At 43.7% G+C, this 23,053-nt stretch overlaps 1 long non-coding RNA gene across 4 annotated transcripts; it reads right to left on the bottom strand.

The window, feature by feature from the left end:
• Positions 1-1,653: 1,653 nt before the first annotated feature.
• LOC106042975 (uncharacterized) lies at positions 1,654-18,982 on the bottom strand. 4 transcript variants are annotated; one of them, XR_010834695.1, is made up of 9 exons: positions 17,927-18,982; positions 16,112-16,158; positions 15,422-15,658; positions 14,739-14,853; positions 12,357-12,570; positions 11,735-11,878; positions 11,443-11,474; positions 9,160-9,363; positions 1,654-7,904 (listed from the first exon to the last, which is right to left on the bottom strand). It is a non-coding gene; the product is annotated as an uncharacterized lncRNA (long non-coding RNA). The 4 variants fall into 4 exon arrangements; XR_010834696.1 differs by lacking the exon at positions 17,927-18,982 and having other exon boundaries at positions 9,160-9,264; positions 9,342-9,363; positions 16,112-16,378; XR_007169294.2 differs by lacking the exon at positions 17,927-18,982 and having other exon boundaries at positions 16,112-16,378.
• Positions 18,983-23,053: the final 4,071 nt, after the last annotated feature.

Raw genomic sequence — 23,053 nt, 5'->3', positions numbered from 1 at the left:
GCAGGCACCAGCCCGGCCATACGGGAGATGGGTTCAGGAGGTGCTCGCCTCCAGCCACGGTACGACGATTGTCCTCGGAACAGATTTACGGCAGGCCATTTCTCCCTCTTGCCCCAGCCCAAGCCCCAGAAACGCGGTATCAGGGTTGTAACGCCTCATATATCCTAAGGAAGATAATAGTAAACTGCGCCGCTCTGACCTTTCCGGGATTTCTACTGCTTGATTCACTCGCTGCGGCCATCCCTCGTGCTCGCAGCGGTAACCTGTGGGGATGCAGTGCAGCGGGGGCCAATCAGACCGCCGAATATTGAAAAGGTTAAAGCCTATGTTTATGAGTCTATTAAATGTTTATAGTCTTTCACAGGCTATACTGGGCATTAAAATTATGATATCTCATTCTCATAACAAACACTGTAACGAGAACAGAAAATGGCAAAGCATGAAGCCATTCTCAAGGCAAAATTTGTAATGAGACCACAACAACAGCACGGTATTAATTCTCCCCTTTGAAGCAGCCAGAAAGGAAGAGATGACACCACCCATGTGACACAGACGATGCCACCAACGTGACACAGACGACGCCACCACCACCAAATGGCCGCGCACAACATCCCAGTGACCCGCCTCACCCAGCATCTACATCTACATCTCCAGCATGGACCCGCAGCGCGTGCTCCAGCAGAAACCTACACAGAGACTTCACGTTTCCTTCTGCCCTCAGAGTTGTTAAGCTAAAATGTGGAAGAAAAAATAATAATAAAAACCAACCTTCTTAGAGACTCCTGACACACAGGAGGGACACCGCTCCTGTTCCCACCACTGCGGCTATCCATTTCACTTCTACACGACAGCAGGGTTTACAGGCCAGTTAAACACTATGCATATGGTTTTTTTCGGTTTTTTTTTTTTTCTTTGTATCTGTTCTAAATATATCACAACTTAATTTCACTCTGTGTCATAAGCCACTCTGTGTCATAAGGTCCAGGGTCCTTGGTTGCACCAAGAAATAAGAGTGCTGGCTTGGTGCCCCTTGCCAACTGCAGACTTCCCAGTGACGGACAGTTCCTGGAAAGGTGATGGAAACTTGGAAAAAGTGCAGTCAGAATGGGAGTGAGCTAGCAGGAAACAAATTCAAGTCTGAAATAACCAAAGCTGGGAGGAAAGGAACCACACCAAACTGCAGAGCGAGCAGTGGGGGACTGTGGACGCGTAGAAGAGCAGCAGAGTAGAGGGCAAAAGAGACCAACAGGGGGTTGTCAAATGAAAAGACAGTTGGCCAATAAGTTACACAAAGACATTTTTAGGATGGTCCCCAAAAGGGGAAGCAGTATTCTGCTTAACTAACCCTTCAGAAACAGCACAGTGTGCCCGGTGACTGAGAAAACAAATGAAGAACACCTACTGCTAATCCTCAGTCAAATAGGCTTACCAACGTTTGGATGTGTTACAGAACAAATAACAACCACCCCAGTGGTGCCCTGAACCCACATATAGGATGAAGGGGAAGGGATTTACCCACCAAGTTGTGGGTCTTGAAAAACTCCAAGTAGTTGTATTGTGTAAGGAAACCATCAGCATGAACTCAATCATGCTAGTTTATAGCAGCTCTCCATGTATCAAAACAATACATAGACAAAATCATAGAAGCGCAAGCGTCCTTTCCTCTAAAATTCAACTTTTTACTTGCTGGGCATCATGCTTAAAAAACCTCTTGCTAACGTTCAGCTTCACAGTGGTGATCCCACTGAATTCTTTAAGGACAGGGACATTGTTGTCAACGAACTTCTAAGAAAAGTTTGAGTGCATTCAGAAATGGTAAAACCTTGAAAAACAGTATTTCACTGAACGGGAACCAACCCCGACACCTCTTCGCTAAAGATGAAGCACACAGCACAGCAGGGTCTTGCTGCCTAGGGACCTGGGGATCCGAGCAACCTCATAAGGTCTCATCCCACACCCTGTAAAACTTCTGTCACCGCGAATTGCTGTATTTGCACATAAACTCTCCTGGGAAAAGAATAAAAATAATGTCCCTTTTTGCCAGTTGTAAGTGATGAAGATACCAATCCAGGAAGCAAAAATACTCCCAATGAAAAAATATCTCGTGTTCTCCTGAGCACCTCAAAGCATGAACTTCCCTGAAGTAGTTCCTGCTTGAAAGCAGCCATGAAAATAAAACATGCAAAATCAGTAAATGGATTATGTCCTAGTATTACCTCAAAGAGATTGCTCAGGAAAATTGAACTATTTTTCCATTTTAAAATCACTTTTGATCTCATAATTGGTAATGAAAATAACAGGTCATTTAAGTAGCAGTTATTACGAGTACACGAAAGAAGTAGAAACAAGACATCAAATATAACGATGCCATTGCTATTTGTTCTATGTTCTGCTGGAGCACTAACGCTTTTTTATTTGTTTTATAATAGAGTATTAAAAAACTATGTGCATAAAGTATTCTATATGGCAAGGGATTAAAAAAAACGGTGTCGGCACAACAACAGGATTAGCATTACTTACACAGAAGTGCCTGATTTAAAGCTAACTCCTGTGCCAGCCCCAGCAAGGACCGAGGTGTCGCGACACAGGAGCAGAGGACACAGAACGAGGCGGCTGCGCGAGGAAAGGCGCGTGCTGAGACGGGCCATCGCAAGCCTGACGTCACGAGTGCTTTATGAAAACCAGACGTTCTGAGAAAGTCAGTCCCACAAGACTTCACAGCCGTGTGAACCCGGTCGCGGGAATTCAACGTTATTTCTTGGCCCGCACCCGTCGTTTGCCTACCGTGTTGAAATGTCATGAGATTTCCAATTAGGGCCAGGTTCCCCGGAGCAGCTGCCCCGCGCGAGGCGGCTCCGTGGGTGGCAGCCCAGCCCCGCGATGACAAGCCCCGATTGCCCTTTGGGGCAGCAGAAACACCTCGGGCTCTGCCAAACCCAGCGAGGAGGAAGAGGAGACCGAGAGGGAGGAAAACAGGAGCACCACAGCCTGCGAGATGGGAGGTTGCCCAGAGGGCAGCCTCCCCACAAGAAATAAAAGTGAGGAAAACCTTTAATTGGGGCAGGGGATGTTGCGGAAGGGCAGTGGGAATTTTAAAAGGGAAAATAAAATCCCAAAGTCAGAGTTTTTCCAAATGGCTTGTTGAAAACAAGCAAAATTACCACTCCTTCCTATGCTCAAAGGAGAGTATTTGGGCTCGGTTCTATAGCACAAATAATTTTTTCTGAAAACATATTTTAGGGTCTCTGAGCTCTTCCACAGAGAAATGCAGGCTGACCATTAATTTTTGCCATCCTTTTTGAGGCTGAAAGTATTAACGTAACGCGTTCCCATAGCAAATCTGCAAATATACCGGCATGAATCGAAGCAATAAAGAGAATACAGCGGGGTCCTAAAACGAAGAGCTGCCGAACTGAGCCGACAAGCTTATGATTAGACAAAAATTGTACTTTCTTAACGGTGCTTAACATCTATGCAATGCATCTGAGCAATATATTGTGCAAACATCTGGTGTTCCAGTGGCAAGATGGATCACGTGGACGTGTGATCAAATATTCCGAGTCTCAGAGCTCTTCCGTCGGAGACGCATGGTCACACAGCAAACGCGCATATTTCTCTTGCTCTCGCTGCTGATCTATTGATTTTGAACTGCTCTGATTCCCCCTGTGTCTGCGTGTAGATGCAGAAGAGATGAAGCAACTGGGAAATCAGCAAAGCAGCAAGCTGAGCAGTACAAATTGGTAAAAATTATTTAATACTGGGAAGCTGATCTACTCACCCCCTGGTAATACTGTCAATTAAGTGTATGAAATTAATATTAATTATCAATAATGAATTGTTTGCAAGTGTAATAATGAATAGAGAAAATAAGAAGAAACACAGCACATTTACGATGCAAAACTGTTGGCTGTCTGTGAATATACCCTCTGAAATCTGTTTTGGTTCCATTAAGAAGTACATTCATAATTATATTTTCTTAGTATTTGAGTTGCAAATCAGCCTAGACAGATTAGTGAGTGCCATAACACAAATGTATACACTGAAATTCTGTCTGATCCACAAAGTTATATTCATTAAATAAAAAAAAACTGAAAAAAACCCACAGGGATGCTCAGCAAGAGCAGTCATCTTTGGAAAAGAGGAAACCAGCAGCACTTGGAAAATATTTTAACAAGAGAAGCACACACTGGAATATCACTCCCAGCCCATGCTGACGTGCTGATGCCTATCAACAGATCTCAATAACTTTCTTCTCACATCAGGAAAAAAAAAAAAAAGCTAAAATGAAAAGGTAACCACATCTACAAGCACAGAAATCTTAATCTCTGATACATAATTTACAATTAGATTTTCTTTTTTTTTTTTTTTCATCCTTGCCTAATTTAATTTCTGCACCCAAATTTGGGGACTTGAAGGTTTCTAGTACAAATTACCGGAGTTCTGCTCTGGGACCATGGGAAGCAGAGAGAGGGTTGGGGATTGCATCTTTTAAGCCCTCAGGCTCTTATTTGTGTAACGCCACGAGGGGCATTACGAGCCGGAGAGTGAAAGCCAGTTCCTGTCTGAAACACGAGTTCCCCAGCCCTTAGAGAGGATAAGCACACGGCAAACCTTGGCTTTATCTGTCTCCTCTGTCCCATGTACAGCTTTTTCCTCCATTCTAGTAATGCTGGTTTATACTTTATGATTAAAAGGACAGAAGCCTTAAAAAATGGGAAAAAAACATTTTCTGCTGTGTCCAGATGAAGTTTTGAGAAGGTGCTCAATGGCAAATACTTTTCAGTATTGGTAAAATAGCACAACTATTTAAACACAAGCGCAATGTCTGTGTTTCTCTATCAGCCTGCAGCAAATGCATTCCCCTTGGCCTTATGTCTGCTAGAGGGAACTTTCTCCCTCGCCACTAAAGCTAGTTATATCATCAGACCATATAGTGTACCACAGAGGAATTTAATTAAAATAAATCTTTAGAGAAATATTTCTCTCTAGGTCTACCTTCCTCCATCCCCAAAGTCTTCAAAATGCTCCCACTTGATAGATGCAAGTGTAGTCAAATCCGAAGAACCAATTAATGTTCATCACCATCTATGGGGTTTATGTTTTTTAACTTGTTAAAAGATCAGAAACTGGCATTTTTTTTGTTGATTATTTTTGTCGCTGTTCGTTTTTGTATTTAAGAACATTGTCCAATATCATCTAGAGTCCCAAACCCTCTCCCAGACCAAGCAACAGATCTCTGGGAAGAGTTTCCATAACCAAATTGCTGCAGGCAGCCGTCCCCATCACCTCCATCCTGCTGCCCTCCCTGCTCTGCCCCCATCCTGACTTTTCCCTTTTTCCCCAGATGGCTGGGCTGCCCTGGCTGCAAAACCACACGTTGTGGGCAGCAGGGGCTCTGCAGGAGCCTGGGGAAATTACCAGGGTGGTTTTTTGGTTGGTTTTCATTTTTTGTTTTGGAGGGGGTGGGGTTGCTTTGTTTTGTTTTGATTCACCCTTTTAACGAAACTATTACAGGGCATCAAAAGGCAAGCAAGTATTAAAACCAAAGGACATAATTTGTACCCCAAAAATAGGAATGCAAAATGGTTCGGAATGCAGCTGTTCGTAGGGAAGCAGCATGTGCTGGTTCCCACTGAAGCCACTTTGGGAAGCAGAAGCTTCAGACAGAACTCAGTTTGCGCATGGAAAACAACCACAATCCTTTGAAATTGAGGAAAATAATTCTAAATAGAACAGGCCCTTGGACATTAACTTTTTTTTTTTTTAATAAATTGATTGTAGTTTTATTTCTAAGCCCAAGCCTTCTGCAGCTCACATCACTCCTCAAGGGGGAGGAGAGTAGACATTCAGCTGGTGTAAATGGTGTAAACTGGAACTTAGAGGAACTGGGACCATTTATGCTTAATGAAGGTCTGTTCCAGAGTACTGCTCCAGATCATCTGAATCCCTTCTCTTTCAGTAGAGGGGCTGTCTGAATGTCATTCACGTTGCCCTTTATTTTTATCCATTAGACAAACAAAATGAATGATCACATTTATGCTGCGGACAGAAAGCAGACCCCACAGGCTATACGTTGTGAAAAGAGCTCTTTCTACAGAGCAAGATAATGCTTGAAAAGGTGAATGAAAAGATTTCAGTACGGAGGAAAATGTCCCTGTAAGACCCTTCCTAATTCTGAGCTCTTCAGTAACTCTGAGCTCTTCAGTAACGTCAGCCTCGCTAATCCATACCTAGCTGTGAGTTCGAATGAAAAATTCATTAACTTTGTGTCCTTTAATTTATTAGGTGTAGCAACACTCCTCATCAGTGGAAGGGCTGAAAGGAGGCGACAGTCAGTGCTCTTTTATGCTTTTTTGCAGATCTATGGGCTCACAAAGGGAAAGGACCCGTTTGTGAGAAATTACGCTCGCCTAATTAGAATAGCTGCTGTTTGCTTCTCGCAGGCGTGCCGAAGCCATCCAAAGGCAAATGTGAAATCTGCCAGCAAAGACCTGAATCAGCCATGGCTAAAACCATGCCAGGACCAGACAACAGCGGTGGCACCACGGTGACCATTTCACTCCGCGGTGCTACATGGAAAGGGAACACATTAGGAGCACAGATAACGAAGTCTTTTATAGAGAAAATTAAAACTGAAATCTGGACTGGCTACGCCGCAGCAGGACTGGATGCTGGTTTGCTTCCACTACGCCAAAAACTGCTCAATGCCTCTTACACTCACGCTATGGCCTTCTATAGAGTTTTTCACAATAAACTGCATAGGAAAGCTGAGTTTGGGTGCAGGAAGCGAGAGCAGGAAAGGTGAAGGATTTTTTCTCTCTGAGCGCTGCCTCGCTCCAGGGGCTCGGGGCTTGCATCCCGGCCCCTCTGCTCGGGAACCTGGGGACAACAGACCGCTCCCACCTCTTTCATAGGGCTGGTGTTTCAGTTTTATTCACAACAACACAATATTTTGTCCTTACATGACCCTCCCCGGTGTCCCTTCCCTCCCTCTTTGGAAAAGGAGAAATAATTATCCTTATTTTGTGCCAGGAAACACAGATAGCGAGTGGGGTGACATGGACTGCAGCCAGGGCAGAGCCAGAAGCAGAGCCCTGCCTCCAGCCTGCCAGAACCAGGACCCATTAACATTAATGCTTAATTAGTGTTTACATTTTCAAAGCAAAATGTAAACACGTATCTGCACCAGCCAATACCAGCTGTGACGGGATAGCGATGTTATCCAAAAGCAATTTCCTCTCCTTTCAAAGGGGGCATCTCCAGCAGGTAGGACCACAAAGCAGGATCTGAATCGCGACACCTCGTATTGTGCATTCACAAAGCACAGCAGCAGGGTCGTATCACCGGTTTCGAAGTATGACCAGCAACTACTTAGACTGACAAATAAAGGCTAAGTAATGTAGTAGGAAAAAAAAATACACAAAACAAAATCTCCAAAACCCTTTCACGGATCCTGCAGCAGTCATATATGATTTCAATTATGGAAATATAAACTGTCTTGATAGCCATATGGATATACTCTTTGAAGAAACAAATTATTAATACCAGAATTAATTTTCTTTGGAACACCAGAAAACTCTGAACAGCTGTAAAAAATGTTCACAATGAAATCTGAGTCTAGTTGAGGTTAATCTGGGTTTAAATTTCTTTACAGATACTAAAATGGTGTTCAGCTGAGCCCAAAGTCCATGAAATCAGCTTGTTTCTCATGCCTCCATCTTGCTCACGAAAGCAATACAGATTCTGTGGCTTTCAGCCCTCCACCCCGAAAACTCCTGCCCTATTTACCAAAATGCCCAGGACTTCCCTCTTTTGCCACTGGTACCTCCTGGAGGCTGGCTGCCAACACACCTCACTCCTTGTGGTCCAAGCTCTCCCGCTCCAGGGATCATGTAGATAAGCAGCTGAAAGAGAAAGTCACACAGCCAAGGATTTTCTGCTGCAATTACTGAAAAAATAAATCTGCAAATATTCTCTGTCACCGATATTTCTGAAACCGCTGTCACATGGGTGCTCATATAGCAACTGTTCATGGCTTCGTGGGGGCTGGATGTGATAGGGAAAGGTTACCTTACATCCATCTTTCACCAAGTGCTTTTGTTGTTGTTTTGTTTGGTTTTAAATATTGAAAATTAGGGAAAGTTTAACATCACCAAAAGATGGAGGGGAAAAAAAAAAGTCTCTCTTCTCCCAAGGACGCTCTTGGAAGGAAATGTTAGGGGCTGTAGGAGAGCAAGTTTCTTGAGCAGCAGAGCTGAAGCAAGGCAATTCTTCTGGAGGGGGAGCTGCACAGTCACCTATTGCTCATCAACCATGTGCCATGAGGAAAACCAAACGTACATGTTGATTTTGCCCCATAAACAGTCCCTCTGTGTGTGTGTGTAAAATCAGTATTGAGAACCAGGAGGGCCAATGCTGAAAAAAATATAGTCAGCAGTTAATTACTTACATATGGCCATCAGTGCTCACCTACAACATCCATACAGTGATAGGCTACATGTATAAGGTGCAGTTTCTTCAAGGAGGGAGACTTAAAAAATATCTGACATGGCATCATCTCCAAGGTTGAAGACAGCTATCCCATAGTGTTACCTAAATGGTGCATAACCTAAAACTATAAAAACTAATCTGGTTGCTTGACAAGAACAAGAGATCATTCAGGCTCAAGTGAGCAGCACAGGAAGAAAACTGGCAAGAGACTATAAGCTATACTAAGAAAAGTAAATAACACAGTAATATCATTTATTCCTTCTTATTGTATGGTGGAATTCAAACTTTGGTACTGTGACAAGGAAACATCTGAAAGCAAAGGCACCAGGGAATACAGACGTTGTCACCTCGGCTTACATAGTCAGCTATAGCGACTTTTCTTCAAACGCAGTCATAAATATCTCTACTCCAAAGGAATTCCCCACGCAATTAGGAACATATTCATGACTCAAATCTATGCCCAGTCTTTCTTTGGCTTCTCCCACAGCCTAAACCCTGCTGACCTCTTTGGGCAAGGAGTTCCACGTGTTACATGGAACATACATAATTATGTGTTAGCTTCATAAAATGTCTTGTGATGCTTTCACATTCATTGCCTTTCACTTTCCCTGAGTTTCATCATTGTTAAACAAGAGATTAATTAAATAAAATGATTTCAGAAATTTTTACCAGTCAAAAGCCTCCTTGGAAGTGAAACGATGGAGCTCAGTTATAGAAGATTTGCCTCCCAAAGACAAGAAACTGGCCACAGAGTCCCCACATCAATCTGTATCTCTGAAAGGAGAATACATGAGAGCAAAGGCATAGGACTGTCCCCTCAGCCAGCGAGGTCACCCTTATCATGAGCTCACGTGCCAGTACGTGCCATGGTTCCTGGTAAAGTATAAGTCATGGAAATTACTACGCAAATACACTATGTATAATTTTCAACAGCACTTGTATTCTTCTCCAAAAGCTTGTATTGGAATCCAGTTGTGTGATTGTCCCCCGAGCGAGGACCACGCCTGACACGGAGCACGTTGCTTTCTGTCACTGACGTGTGGGAATAACCAGGCTGGCTACAAACCACAAAGAAAGGATTTGCAAAGGTTTCCTCAGTGAAACACAAAAGAGGTAACAGCTTAGGAGAACAAGACGACACAAAATACAGTCATCTTCCGCCCATGAGGAAAGCTTCTGAAAACCTACATAGCCGTAGCAAAGCTTTTTGGAGGTTTATTGCTCCTTGCAGATCTCACCAGATTACTGCGGGTCCGATGTCAGTCTTGCTTCCCTATAGAATTTAATCTCCTGGATGGCTTTCTCAAATATGATTTATTCTGCAGCGTCCCACAGCCCTGAGGCTGGGCGATAAGTGCGTTGCACAAAGCAGGTCTCGCCTAGAGAGGTGGCACCCACGCTGCTGCGAGGTGACACCACGGAAGCCGTTCAGTAACGTGGATGTTGTCCCTGCCAGGGACTCCGTGCTTTGGGAGTAACGGCTTCCAGTTACGGGGGGGTGGTGCCATCTGAAGCACTTATCTGCATGCCACATCGAGCTCCAGAGGCAGATTGTGCGTTTGTGAGGGCACGAAGGTTGAAAATTATTTATTAAGAAACATAACTTTGCAAAGGCTTAGCTAGACACCTTTGATGTTTCTGAAGAGCACTGCCTAAGCTCATTTTTGGAATAAAGTAGCTAGCTCAATGATATCTTCATTTCTTGAAGACAGTTGTTCAGTCTCTTTTCTATACTGTATGTTCCACATTAAGTCATTATCTATGCTGTTCACTCCATTAATTCTGCTAGTTTTATTAGCAAAGTTCTGCTGCCTGGTCCTGTAGCAGTGACAAGCATTTCTAAAAGCTAATCTGACAGATAATGACTCCATTAAGTGTTGAATACTAATTGGTTTACATCAGGGGCCTGAAATTAATTGATGTAAATAAATTAGCACCTGAGCATGCATCACCCCAGCTTTGGATTTTCCTAAATACCAATGATTTTTAAAGCTTGTATCTTCAGCAAAACGCAACGGAATATAAACAGACAGGATGAGTAATTAAAATGTGGCAACAAAATAAGACTATCAAGATGAGCTTAACAAAGATTGTTTACCTATTGATGGAAAGGGTAGTGCCTGCCTGTACAGTCTGTTTACACTGCTCTGACTTGTACAAAAGATACTTTTCTGACGGCTTCCAAAAGATATAATTATCATTACTATTAATAACAGTGAAACTGACCCCACATCATTGCTAAGATTTAGCAAAGTTAGGTGAAGCACAGTGAATGCATGCTGTTAATCACAACAAACACCTCCCCCCCCTTGAAAGTCAAGCCTTCGATTATTAATTCAGGGAATTAATAAAAGTTATTTTGTTTTAAAAGGATAAAAACTCATTATAGCAGAGATTTGTCATTGGAATGACACAAATAATGAGTAATTTCTAATGCTTAACTGTACAGAGGCATCAGGGAGCAAGAATGTGCGTTAAGGGCATTTCTAGAGCAGCCAATAGGTTAAAAGACACCAACAAATACGCTCCACTTTTATAGAGAGATTTACTACATTTATTTTCACCTCTATAAGGAAAATAAAATCCAGTATGAAGCAATAAAAACCTGAGAAAATACGCACGTCTTGGGAAAGCAGATGTGGTTTGGAGCAGGAAAGTGCATTAAGCTGAGGGTGACACCCGGGCAGTACCGGCCACCGTGTGGGCACATGGCTCCGCCACCCCGGGGGGCTCTCCCCTGCGGTGCCATCGTGGTGGGGAGCGGGGGGAGAGCCCCTGAGGCTGATCGAGAGACACCCATTAACTTCGGCTTTGGATCAACTTTCTAATTACTCACACAGATTTCAGATTGGATACGCAGATTACTTTACATGCACCAAAGAGCACTTTGTTTCGACAGCTATCACCACTGCGAAAATATTAACTGACTTCAAGTTAGCTTGTAAAGGATACAGTCAGAGCTTCTGCAGGCTGGCATCATCTTCCTAAGGGAATTAGGAAACACGAGATTATCAGGAAGATTATCTGCTGAGAAAATTTGTGAGGAACCTGAAGAGAGATCTCTTCAGACACCCAAAAGGCTTTTCTATGATAAATAATGTTGAGTATGGATTTAATTTTAGTGACTATTATAAAAGGTCCCTTGACCCCCCAAGTCCCCGCCACCTGCCCCTCTCCCAAATCGGGAAACCCTTTGGGGCAGAGTTTCACCAAGACATCAGGATGCTATCAAGCGCTGTCTCACCTGTGCTAAGCGAAGCAGGGGGTGGCCGGCAGGCACGTGTGCTTGGGAAGGTCAGGCCAAGAGTGCTCGTGTCCCTGCGACGTGGAGTCACCGACAGAGCAGCACTGGGGATGTGGCTGGGGCTGGCGTCCGCCACACAGCAGCCTACGGGCAAAAGGCTTGTAACAGGTTCCTCGCATGCTGACAGAGCCAGACTGCAAGGAGCAGGGGAAAAAAGATCTCTGGAAAGCAGCTGTAACAGAACCAGCCTTTCTCGACTGTGACACCCCTAAAGATTCCTTGTTTCAGAGCTATTAACCACTTTGAGTAATAAAGGTAAAAAATGAGAGCGTTAATAACTGCGAAGAAATATAGGAATGAGTATCTCCTTTGCCACTTACAATAATACAACTCAAATATAGCTGTGAGTGATTAAGCAGCTTTTAAACGTTGCCTGAAGCTAAATAATAAGTCAGAAACATTTAGTAATATCATGTTTTCTGGCACATGCCTCCTTTAGAAGTGTTCACCCGAGAGTGGTGGAAAGCTGCGCAAAGCATTATACCTCCCGGACAGCACCAGACAACTCCTATAAGCACCCAGATACTGGGCCCAAACTGGTCCTTCAGTTTACACCATTTACATGCATAATGAGCTTTTCCCCACATAACGAAGTGGCAGAGCTCACTCAGTCCGAGGCGATTCCTTGGGCTGGGGAGAGGAAACCTTGTGCAGGCGTGGGGAGGCGCGATGGGGCCCATCCTCTTCTCAGAGCATCGCCAGAGCAGCCCTAACCTCTCCCGTGCACAGATTCTGATTCAGCCACCACCAGAGCAACGCTGGAAATTAGCCAGGAACTAAACAGTGAAAATTAATTACAGAAATAAAACTTGCATGGCTTTCTCCTATTATCAGCATTTAAGAGCAATGGACGACAGAGCTATCAGCCAGCGTAATGGACAACAGAACTTAAAGTGAGCTGTTTTCTAGAAGTCACCGTACATATGCTTAATGAGAATTCACAAGACATAATGAATTAGGATTGCCCTGTTGGGCACTGAGCATTTCTTCATTAAATTCTAATGAAGCAGGAAAAGCGTTAGGTTTGCTCACACGGTGTATTTTTCCCCTTTTTTGGTTATGTTTAGATGCTTTTAATTGGTCCTCATCATCTTCCTGACAAAGATGTACACTGAAAGAACATGTTTGTTATGAATGGAAGAAATATGAATACTTAAAGACAGAGAAGTCAGCAGCAAAACTCCATGCAATAACAGCTGAAGAATTTTTGCTGTACCATACAGAACCCATATTGCCCGAAACGGCAATTTGTTTTTGTCTTCAGAAATTATGGGATGAGATGAAATGTTAATAAGATTATAGCAATCAATAAGATTATGGCAAATGATGATGTCATCTCACTTGCTTACCATTTTTAGGAAAGAAAGGACTAACTCCTGAAAACAGAGCCAGCACACAGTGGCAGCCCTTCTCCCATCCCTCAGTGAGAGGGATTCACAGGGACAAATCCAAATGGCTCATTACAGAACCGATGGCAAGTGTGTGGTAGCACTGCCAAAAACAGCACAGGAGAAACAGTCCATCTTCCCCTACAGTCAGTAAAACCACTTTTCCCAATCATTTTGTGCACATTAGCAATCACAAAGTAAGAAACACATTGTAGGTGGCTGGAGCAAAGGGTTTCCATCCATGAGGAAGGTGATTACGGGCTGCAGCTGCACAGGGCAGTGATGGGTCACTCTGGTTGTTGATGCCTTTAAACGTTTGGAGCGTTCCTAAATGTCCTGTCTCCCTTAACAAAGGGCTTCAGAAGTGTTTTGCCAGAGATACAACAGGAAAAAAAAGGAGAAAGGAAAAAAAAAAAAGAAAAGGAATGAAAAGAAAATCACTGATAAAATTTTCACTGCTGAGCACAGCTGGTGGATACCTTCCAGTCTTATACTAGCATTCCTGCTGCTTATTTTCCGTGCTGGATGATAATGATAAAACATTAAAAGCACCAGCTCCTTCAAGAACTGCTTCAGGCGAGACTGTGGCGCCGCCCGAAGAGCAGCACAGGGCTTGGCCACGCAGAGCCCGCAGCAGGCAGCTCCACCTGAACCCCGCCGTCACCGAGCACCTCCCTGTTTGGTGCTCTTCCGAAGGAATTCAAGCAGCAGAGAGGAACAGATGCTCCTGCAGCTTTGGGAACTGTTATCTCTGCATCCCGAGTCACTGAGGAGTGTAAGTGTGTGGTTATTATGAAGAGTAAGCAAGTGCAAAAGAATCTGTGCTGCTGTTACATTAAGAAGAAATTGTTTCAGGAAGGCAATACGAGCTTGGAGGGTTTGAAGGAGAGAGTGAAAGCAGCTGCAATAAAACCGCAACTTCTCCACATTTCTTCCAGAATTACAGCACACTGGAAACCAACTGGGGGCAGCCGGACAGACAGCTGCGGGCCACCTCTGTGCCACCTGCAGCTGGGTCGGCAGCAGCTGCCCGCGCAGCCCCCGGCACCTCAGCGCACCTCCCTTCATCGCTGCCTCCCACGCCGAAATAAAGGGGATTACAGCACTTTGTGTCCTCATTGGCTGTTGGCAAGGCAGGCAAGGCAATTAGGCTGCTATGGCAATTTTATGGTGCTTATAAAATTCATTAGAAGCCAATTAATTAAATTTTGTCATTAATAATAATATTATTATTATTATCTTTTCTTTTAATGTCTTTTCTGCTCAGGTCTGTCTGTCTTTGTCCTGTTGCTTTATCTTTTTTATTTGCTACCTGACAGACACAGCCCAACTTTGCACTCCAACTTGGCTGGGGAGAGCTGGCTTTCAGGGTTCAGTTTTGCTATTCACGACAAGTGTGGAGCAGCAACAGCCAAAAAAGCAGAGTGGATCTGGAGAGCAGAGGTAGCCTGGGCAGAGCTGGCGTGGCCGTTACCAGGGGAAGCATCACCTCCAGCATCAGAGCCAGGGGTGCTGATTTGTGCCAGCGAGAGGAAAGCCCTCCTGGAGATGCTCACCTTCTGCAGAACGGGCCAAGCATACCCAAGGTCCTCCAAAACAGGTTTTTGAGCATCTTTCAGGCGTGATTAATCTCCAGCTGACCATTCTTGGCAACATACACGTGTCCAATTTCTGGAAGGAAAAACAAACTTTTTAAACAAAGCCCCTCTAGGTCAAAGGACAAGTTCTTGTTTTTCTCAGATACCTGTGATACTTCAAAGCAGTGCCTTTTTTTTTTTTTTTGCCTTTTTTTTTTTTTTTAAACTGACAAAACAGATAAAAACCTGTGAAGTGGAATCTTCCCAAAGAGGTGATTTTTGGAGAACTGTCGTCATTCAGAGGTTAGGAACCAGACCACTTGTTCTTTGTGGACACCAGCCAGATTTTTTCTTTTTATTTGCATGTTTGTATTTTAACTCCACATTGGGAATAATCTCTGAGAGACAGTTTCATAATATTTTACATTAATTTAAGACCGAAGTGTATTTTATTTGTACACTTGCCAGGATTTTGAAGTCTCCCTCCCAGGCTCCTGTCCTCTTTTCAAACATCTCCCGAGACTCCTTTGATGCTCCTAGCATGAGAGATCCCACACCCCGCAACGCAAGAGATTGTCTGACTTGGAAACTTTCCCAGACCAAGTTTGCTGGTTAAAGGGCTCCGGTTGCGATGAAATATAGCTTAGTCCACAGGGCCTTACCTTCGGTACTTTCGGGCCGTTGTCTCAGGCAACGTTAACCAGTGCCATGCCAGATGTGGTCCCCTCTCCTGCGCAGAGGCCGGAGGACTTGCTCATGTCCAAGAGAGGCTGGAGGACGTGTTCCTGTCCCACAGAGGCCAGAGAACTTTGCTCCTGTCCCACTCCAGCCTTGATGTTACCGAGCCGGGGCTGCACAGCCCCGGTGCAGCATCGCCACCTGCAGCACGGCCGCCAGCACTGCAACAATAAAATAATAATCACGATAATAACGCTTGTTACATCTGTTCGCTGCGGATGCGCGGACGACACACAAGCTCCGCATCAGCTGTACGCAATGTTATTTAGGTCAGATTTAGAGCTTTATAACTCACTGCTTGCTCAGACTTTCATCCAGCCCCACAGTTTGGTTTAGGTTTTGCTTTTCAATACTTTAGGCAGGCCAGTGGCCGCTGCACAGTGCCACTTGCTATAAATTCAGGCCACATTCCTCTGCACAGAAATCCAGTGAGCTTATAATGCGTTTTGTTTGCTGTGCCCCCGAGCTGCGCAGAGCCCTGGAGAAACCCGATGGGATTTTCCCCAGGCTTCAGGAAGCTCCACTAACTCTCCTGCAAACGCTTCCTACCAAACAAAATAATTATAAATTAGTTTTGGAAGTGCATCCCCAGCACCTGAGGTGTTACGTCTCACCTGTGCTGCAGCCGTCATGTCACTGAAGCCAAGGAACGCGAAGCGGCCTCATATCGTGGCAGGAAAAAAAGGGGAAACCAATCATTAAAATGGACTAGGTGGAAAAATCTTGTTGGAAAAAAAAAAATCAGCATTTGGACACCATAAGCCTGATTCAACTCATACACAAGTCATCAAAGCACTTAACACTTAAATAAAATCTTTCCTGTGTCCTGGCTCTGAGACATGCCAGCAATATGGTTTTGGAAGAAAATGATCAGGAGGGTCAAAAAAAAAATCTGGCCTTGTAGGTGGAGGCTTGGCACCCGAAACACACCTCGCCTGCTGAGCCTCCATGGCCTGGAGAGGGTGGGTGGAGAGACGCAGAAAGCAATGGGCTTGCTTTTTTATCAGCTTTTAATTCTTAACTTTGCACGGGGAGCAGAAAACTTGGTTCTATGGTGCCTTTTTCTCGGTAAGGAAACTTTACAAATCCTTCCCTGTTCTCTGACAAATGCTGCTGCTGCGTCTTACAGGGATGAGGACAGCGACACGAACGCTCCTCCAGCAGCGCGTCCAGGAGGGGAAGGTGTCTGCGCAGGAGGGCAAGTGCTACCTTTAACTCAATATCGCTGTTGGTAACATCCGATAAATCACTGTTATGTGTCATTTTAAGGGTGAGTTAAGGGGCCACGAGGCTGTTAAGGCATAAAGCACATAACTGTTGCTGCTTAATAACAAAGTCATCCTTTCGGCTGAAGTCATTTTAATGTAGTGCGTTGTTAACTCAGAAAATCATTTGTCTTCGCAAGTGATGACCTTTCCTTTCTATTAAGTCTCCATTGTTTCTAACTTTCTTCAAGATTAAAGCTCCATCGTATTTAAATAGACAAAAATTGCCCAAAGGTTATTGCCTTCACATTTGGCTGCTTTAGGTGACTGATAACATTTTAACCTATCGCTACACACTCATTAGGACTTTATTGCCCTACATTAGTTGAGAAATAAAATTTTTTAGGAACCCAAACTGGGCCCTGACTTATGTTAACTCTCCCCTGTACCAGCACAGTCGATCGGCAGTCGAATGCACCGGGAAGTTCACGGAAGGGAAAATCTGCCTGGTGGCCAGCAGCACACCCATGGGACAGCTCCAGCATCCTGCGCCCACCCCAGTCCTGGCCTGGTTCACCTTCAGGGAACGGCACAGCCACAATTGCCTTCATCCTTCATTTTGTGATACTGAACTGCACCAAAGGTGGTAATACAATAAGCCTTCACTGTTATAGCGGAAAAATTAAATTTGCTGTTATTATGCCTTCGCACAAATCCTCGTGGAAGAGTTAGCTTTTATTTGCATTAAGCAACTATATTTCATATTGCACTGCTTAATGCCAATGCCTTTAGAGGTCATCAAACTCAACAGTTAAAAAAATTAATCTGAGAATTTACAGCAGTTAAATACAGCTAAATAATTAATGATGAGGAAATTGAACTTCCCGTTGAGATTGGATTAGGAGCCAATGTGGGACACCACTGCTGTAGAGCCCGTTTCCCTGGGGAACCTCCCAGCAAAAATCAGTCGCCTTATTGCTTTCCATATCACTAATAAAATATGAAAGCAGAGAATACAATAAGATTTTCATATCATATTAATGACCTTCAGAATGCAATCAGACTAGCAGCTCTCACTGAGCAATTTGCTAACATAATATAAAATCGTTAATATGATATGAAGGTCACTCAGACAGTATAAAAATTAGTGTAATGACAGCAACTAACCTAGGCCTTTCAGCAGCAAGAACAATTAACTTGCAACTTCAGTTTTGCAACTCGTACCTTGTATGCACGTGGCGGGCACGATACCAGCAGGAAGCAACAGGGTGGCATCGGGCTCGGAGGACTTCACCTCTGCGGGCTTTCAGCTTTTGGCTGGCTCCAACCCAGGGATCACCAGGCACCTCGCTCCGGTCCTCAGCCAGCTCGGAGCCAGGGCATAAAGACAGAATGAAAGAGGAAGAGGAGGGAGCAAATACAAGAGTTGAGGTTGGTTTTAGCTCCCGTTTCTCCTTCTGCAAAACTGGAGAAATACTTTTAATAAGTCCTGTCACGCGGAGCAGGTGCCTCGAGCTCCTGGGAGGGACAGCGCTGTAGCAACGTAAGAGAGGTTTTGAAAGGAGGAGACGGACACCTCTCACTGGGGAAAGCGTTGATATAAGGGTGCTTATGGGAAATAAAAGAACAGTGGTGCTTTTAATGGAACCATGTACTTAAAAATATTTCAAAATTATAGTAATAATTTTCTTCCTGAATAAACCAACGTATTTAGACTCTATTTTTATTAGCCTAAATGTAAGAATGTCCAACCCAAGCCCTGGAACATCCTCAGGGGCCCGGGGAGGAACACAGCGCTGGGACAATCACACAGGGCTTCTCCCACATTGGGCTCCTCTTCCAGACCCTACAAAACTCCTCTCCTCCACAGAGCCCTCCTAAATTTCAGCATACGCAACACCCTACGATAAAGCCTCCTGCAGTTTAACTACTTGTTTCATGAGAAGCCATCTCTTTCCATTAGTTTTGGACAAGCTGGCTTCATTTAATGTCCCTCATGGTACTGATTCTACAAGATTTGATTAGGGACCTTGTCAAAAAATATTTGGAAAAAATTAACTACAGCACTTCAGAGTTACTCCTTCCTAAATTAGAGTTTTGTGCAATTACACCATAACAAAGTAATGGTGATGACCTGGTTGAAATCCCAGTGGTCAATGGAAAAGGTTCTGTGAATCTCTTCTAAACACATCAAGTCAGAGCCTTGTTTCCACCAACAGAGCTTTTACACAGGTACTTCAGCATTTTGACAGGCAGATGCAGTGGGAAGTCATTCTTCAGCTGCACAGCATGGAAGAGGGGTATCTCTTCTTGGAGACTCATTTTACGTTCTGAGTCAAAGCCCTTTTATATTTATTTTATACATGAATTGATTGGTATTTAATTAACCTACAGTTTATGCCATAGTCAATCTTTAATTAAATGAATCCTTAAGCACAGAATTTAAAGTGTTACCAGAACGGCTTTAAGTGCAGAATGCGTTTTTATGTTTTCCTCATAAACAAGAAACCAGGAAAGCAGCAAATAGCTGTTCAAAAGCAGGAGTCTCCCCAGTCAAGTGCAAAATTTGTTGCAGGGAGACACCCACCTAAAGAAGGAGAACATCTGAACGCTTCCCTTTGGGAATGTAGATTTATGGAGGGTGAACATAAAGCAGAAGCAATGCTTTGAAGGAGGGAGACCCTTTAGCTCCCATGAGCTTTGTGAACCTCACAGTCTTGTGTAGCCTTTGAGAAAGGAACTTCAGTAAGTAAATATATAAGTAGTTATTGGCAAAAACTTTAAATAAATAATTAAGTAGATGTTACCAAAAACTTCTTACAAACTAGTTATTAATTCTAGTATCTTAAGTAGTTAAATACTGTCCAAAAGGTTGAGATGCTGATGGGCTCACGTGCATTTGCGCACTGACTTCCCACCTCCAATACAAATGCCTATTTGTATTAACGAGAGACTTTCCCAGGGACAGAGTAACCCTTTTCCTCCCCAAAACAACAACCGTGTATATCAATGAATGCCTCAGCAACTACTACCAGTGACTGTTTTCGCATGTGTAACCTGCTGGCTACCTGCGGATAAGGAAGCGTGCCAGGCTGCTGCGGGGCTATGCACGTGGCCAAACCGGAGGGCAGGCAGCTCTGGAGGAGCCCCGATGCTTGGTCAGGTCCCTGGCCCCAGCAGTCCCCGCAGCTGCTTCCCCAGCCTACATTTTGTGCTCCACACGTTGCAGCTGAGGGAGACGCTCCTCCCAAAGCACCCCGCCACCTGAGCAGGACAGGGCATGAGTTGTCCGAGGAGTAAAATGAAGAAGGTGATCCGGAAAATTCAGCCTACGTGGGAAAGCAGCAGTAATCAGTTTTAATCAATTTTGAACAAGTGATCAAATGAAGGAAGGATTTACAGCTTTGGGCAAGCAGAGAGGGACACAAACAGGATAAAAACTACAGGTAAAGCCATTATTTAAATCTATGTTGTTAATAAAATTTACAGTTATTCAGAAGGAGTCAGTCTCCAAATCTCGTTTGCTTTTCAGTACGAATATTGCTCATTGCACTGTACAATAAAAATAAATGAGCTAATCTGCTCTGTGATGCAGTGACGGGGTCCAAGGTTTCAAGGATTATCCTTTAAATATGTCTTCCCTTACCGTTTGTGTTTTCTGAATATAATCACCTCTTGCAATAAATTACGTCTAAAGAGAAATGTTTGCAGCTATATCAGAGGCCAGATATGAACACCTGATTTAGGAGGTCTGACATTAAAAGAAAGGCTGCCACTAAGTACACAGATATGTGTAGTTTTTGTGTCTGACCTGCACCAGTTGGGCTTAGCTTGTCTGAAGGTGATGCTGTGAACACTTGGGTGGCAAGCTGGGGGTGGGAGGAAGGGGCAGGAGGGAGCTGGGAGGTTTTAGGTGCATCTAGCTGCTCCCTAGTCCTTTCATTCAATGAGTCACAATGCTGCCATCAAAGACAATTGTTATTTTATTTTTTTTTTTAAGAACTTGAAAAACCACCCAGCAACAAGAGACCTATTACAGTGTCATAACCGTTGCTGTATCAGTCTTGCTAACTAGATATATATACACTCAAAACCACTTCAAAATGATGCCATCAAATTACCAAATTTTCATTTTTTCAGTCTTCTGCCCCATCTAGAGCATAAAACAACATATCACCTCTAACACAAATACCTCATTCAACCTGAAGTTTTCCCACCTCTGAGACAAGGGTGCAATAAGAACAAGCAAAGCCTACGCTCCAGGTACTGCACCGCAGAGCGATGCGGCTGCTGCCACAGGGCTGCATTCCACTTCCCTGGCTCTCCTGCTATCCCAGCTGCCTAAAACCCAGAAAAGTTGCACATGATGTCGTAAACCCAATGCTTTATCATGTAATGATGCAATAATGCTGCCCGTGCCAGTTGCACAGCCCCTGGTTTCAAGTCTGCTCACAGGAATGAATTTTGTTGACCGACGAAGAGCACCTATATGATGGAGAACCCAGAAAAGTAAGGCACAAACGGGCATAACTTTCCTCACTCGATTTTCTAGGAGTGCTTATAGATCAAAGTTTTCACCTAGGAAATTAAAACCTGCTTTTTCTAACAGGAAAGAAAGAAAATGGGTATGTTCACATGCTGTGCCTCTTCCTTCAGTAAATTAACTCCAATAGAAAGTAAACAATTTATATTTGCATACAGCAGCATTATTATATTTCCCCAATAGAGGGAGGAGATGGAGACATGAAAGGCCAAGACAATGCTAATGAGCTTTGGTCACATCCAAAAAAGACTTAAAATACGCTGTTATCTTACAGAAAGAGATGCGTGAGAGTTTCAGAAGAGGTTAGATAGCTTTTCGTCCATCTGGGGCTGCGTGCCTGTCTGCTAGGACCTTCCCACTGCTCTGTTAACAAACAGAATCATAGAATCCTAGAATGGCTTGGGTTGGAAGGGACCTTAAAGGCCAAAAAAAACCATACGACAACTCTTCTGAGCCCAAGAGCTAAGTTACAGTCCACTTTTTTTTTTTTTTTTTTCCCCAGATATCATGAGGAGGTTTATGAATGGGATCCAGACAGTGAGAACCTGGACGAAGCAGCAAAGGAAGAAGTAGATAGAAGCACAAAGAAGGAACCAGACTTCTTAGACACAGGCAGTAATTCACCTCCCACAGCCAAGAGAGATTCTTCTGAAGGGCTAACCACACAGCAGGGAACCACAGGAAAAAAATCATGTAATACATTAAATCTCTAACATCCTATAGTCTTGATGAAAAAAAATATATATATCTTAGAAATGGGAAGAATCCCGACATTCTCAGAGACCAGAATAACTGTTGCAAAGCTCTGTGAAAACTATAAGTTTGGACCATGTAAGACAGAATACGTTCTGCATACACATTTCCTACAATAATCTGTATAAAATGCCACCTCCTTTCCCCATTTTATTTTATTTTACAATTACCCAATACAATACAAATCCCAGCATCTTCTCGCCCTGGGCTGCAGTTACCTTGGGGTAAACTGACTCAAAACAACACAAATAAGAAGCTATTGAATTTATTTTGGCAGCAATGCTGAAATTTTATAGAAACTTGGCCTTTTTCCACTTTAGCTTTGTTAATAACCTGCTTTTTATTGCCATTCTAATAGTTCAGAAAATAATGTAATTAGGAAATACAACTTGAAGCATGGAAGCAGAGAAATTAATGTAAATAAGGTGAAACCATTCCAAATTTCCCTGTCTCAGTTTTCTCCCCTTCCCCACTCTGAAGCAACCACACCCAACCAAGCGGGGCTCTCAGTTGAATTACCAGGAAAACCGATAGTGAAGAAAAAATGACAGAGGAGATGACAGAAGAGATGCGCTACAGAAAGGGCCATTGATAAGTTCTATTTTGCTCTTTGTTTCCTTGGAGCAGTCATTTTTGGTTCAATTTTGAAACGGAACTTCCAAGAGTGAGAGTACAGCCACGTGTGTCCGAGGGCTAGCCCATCAGTACAGACTCAGTACTCAGAGCAGCTCCTCTGCTATCGGACAGGTTCCTTCTGTACTTCCCCGGAGCTTTTAAATCCATCTCAATGCTGCATTGAAATTTCTCTCATAAATAACATCAACAATACGTCTCTCAAATTGAGATGTATTCTATAAAACGGCAGTCGAGATGCGACTGCAAAAGAAACAGACGTTTCCTCTTCTCAAACTGTGACTCTTTTCCAGATCTAGATTCAATTTTTGGCGAGTTGCCACCAAAGTCACTGATCAAGACCAACCTTCTCTTTGCAAAACCTCCACGTCCGAAGACATCATATAAGCCATCAAGCAGACTTTGTCCCCTTTCCATTAACA

Source organism: Anser cygnoides, chromosome 13, assembly GCF_040182565.1.
Source record: "Anser cygnoides isolate HZ-2024a breed goose chromosome 13, Taihu_goose_T2T_genome, whole genome shotgun sequence".
In the NCBI taxonomy this organism is placed as follows: Eukaryota; Metazoa; Chordata; class Aves; order Anseriformes; family Anatidae; genus Anser; species Anser cygnoides.
This window is presented reverse-complemented; position numbering and strand designations above follow the sequence as displayed.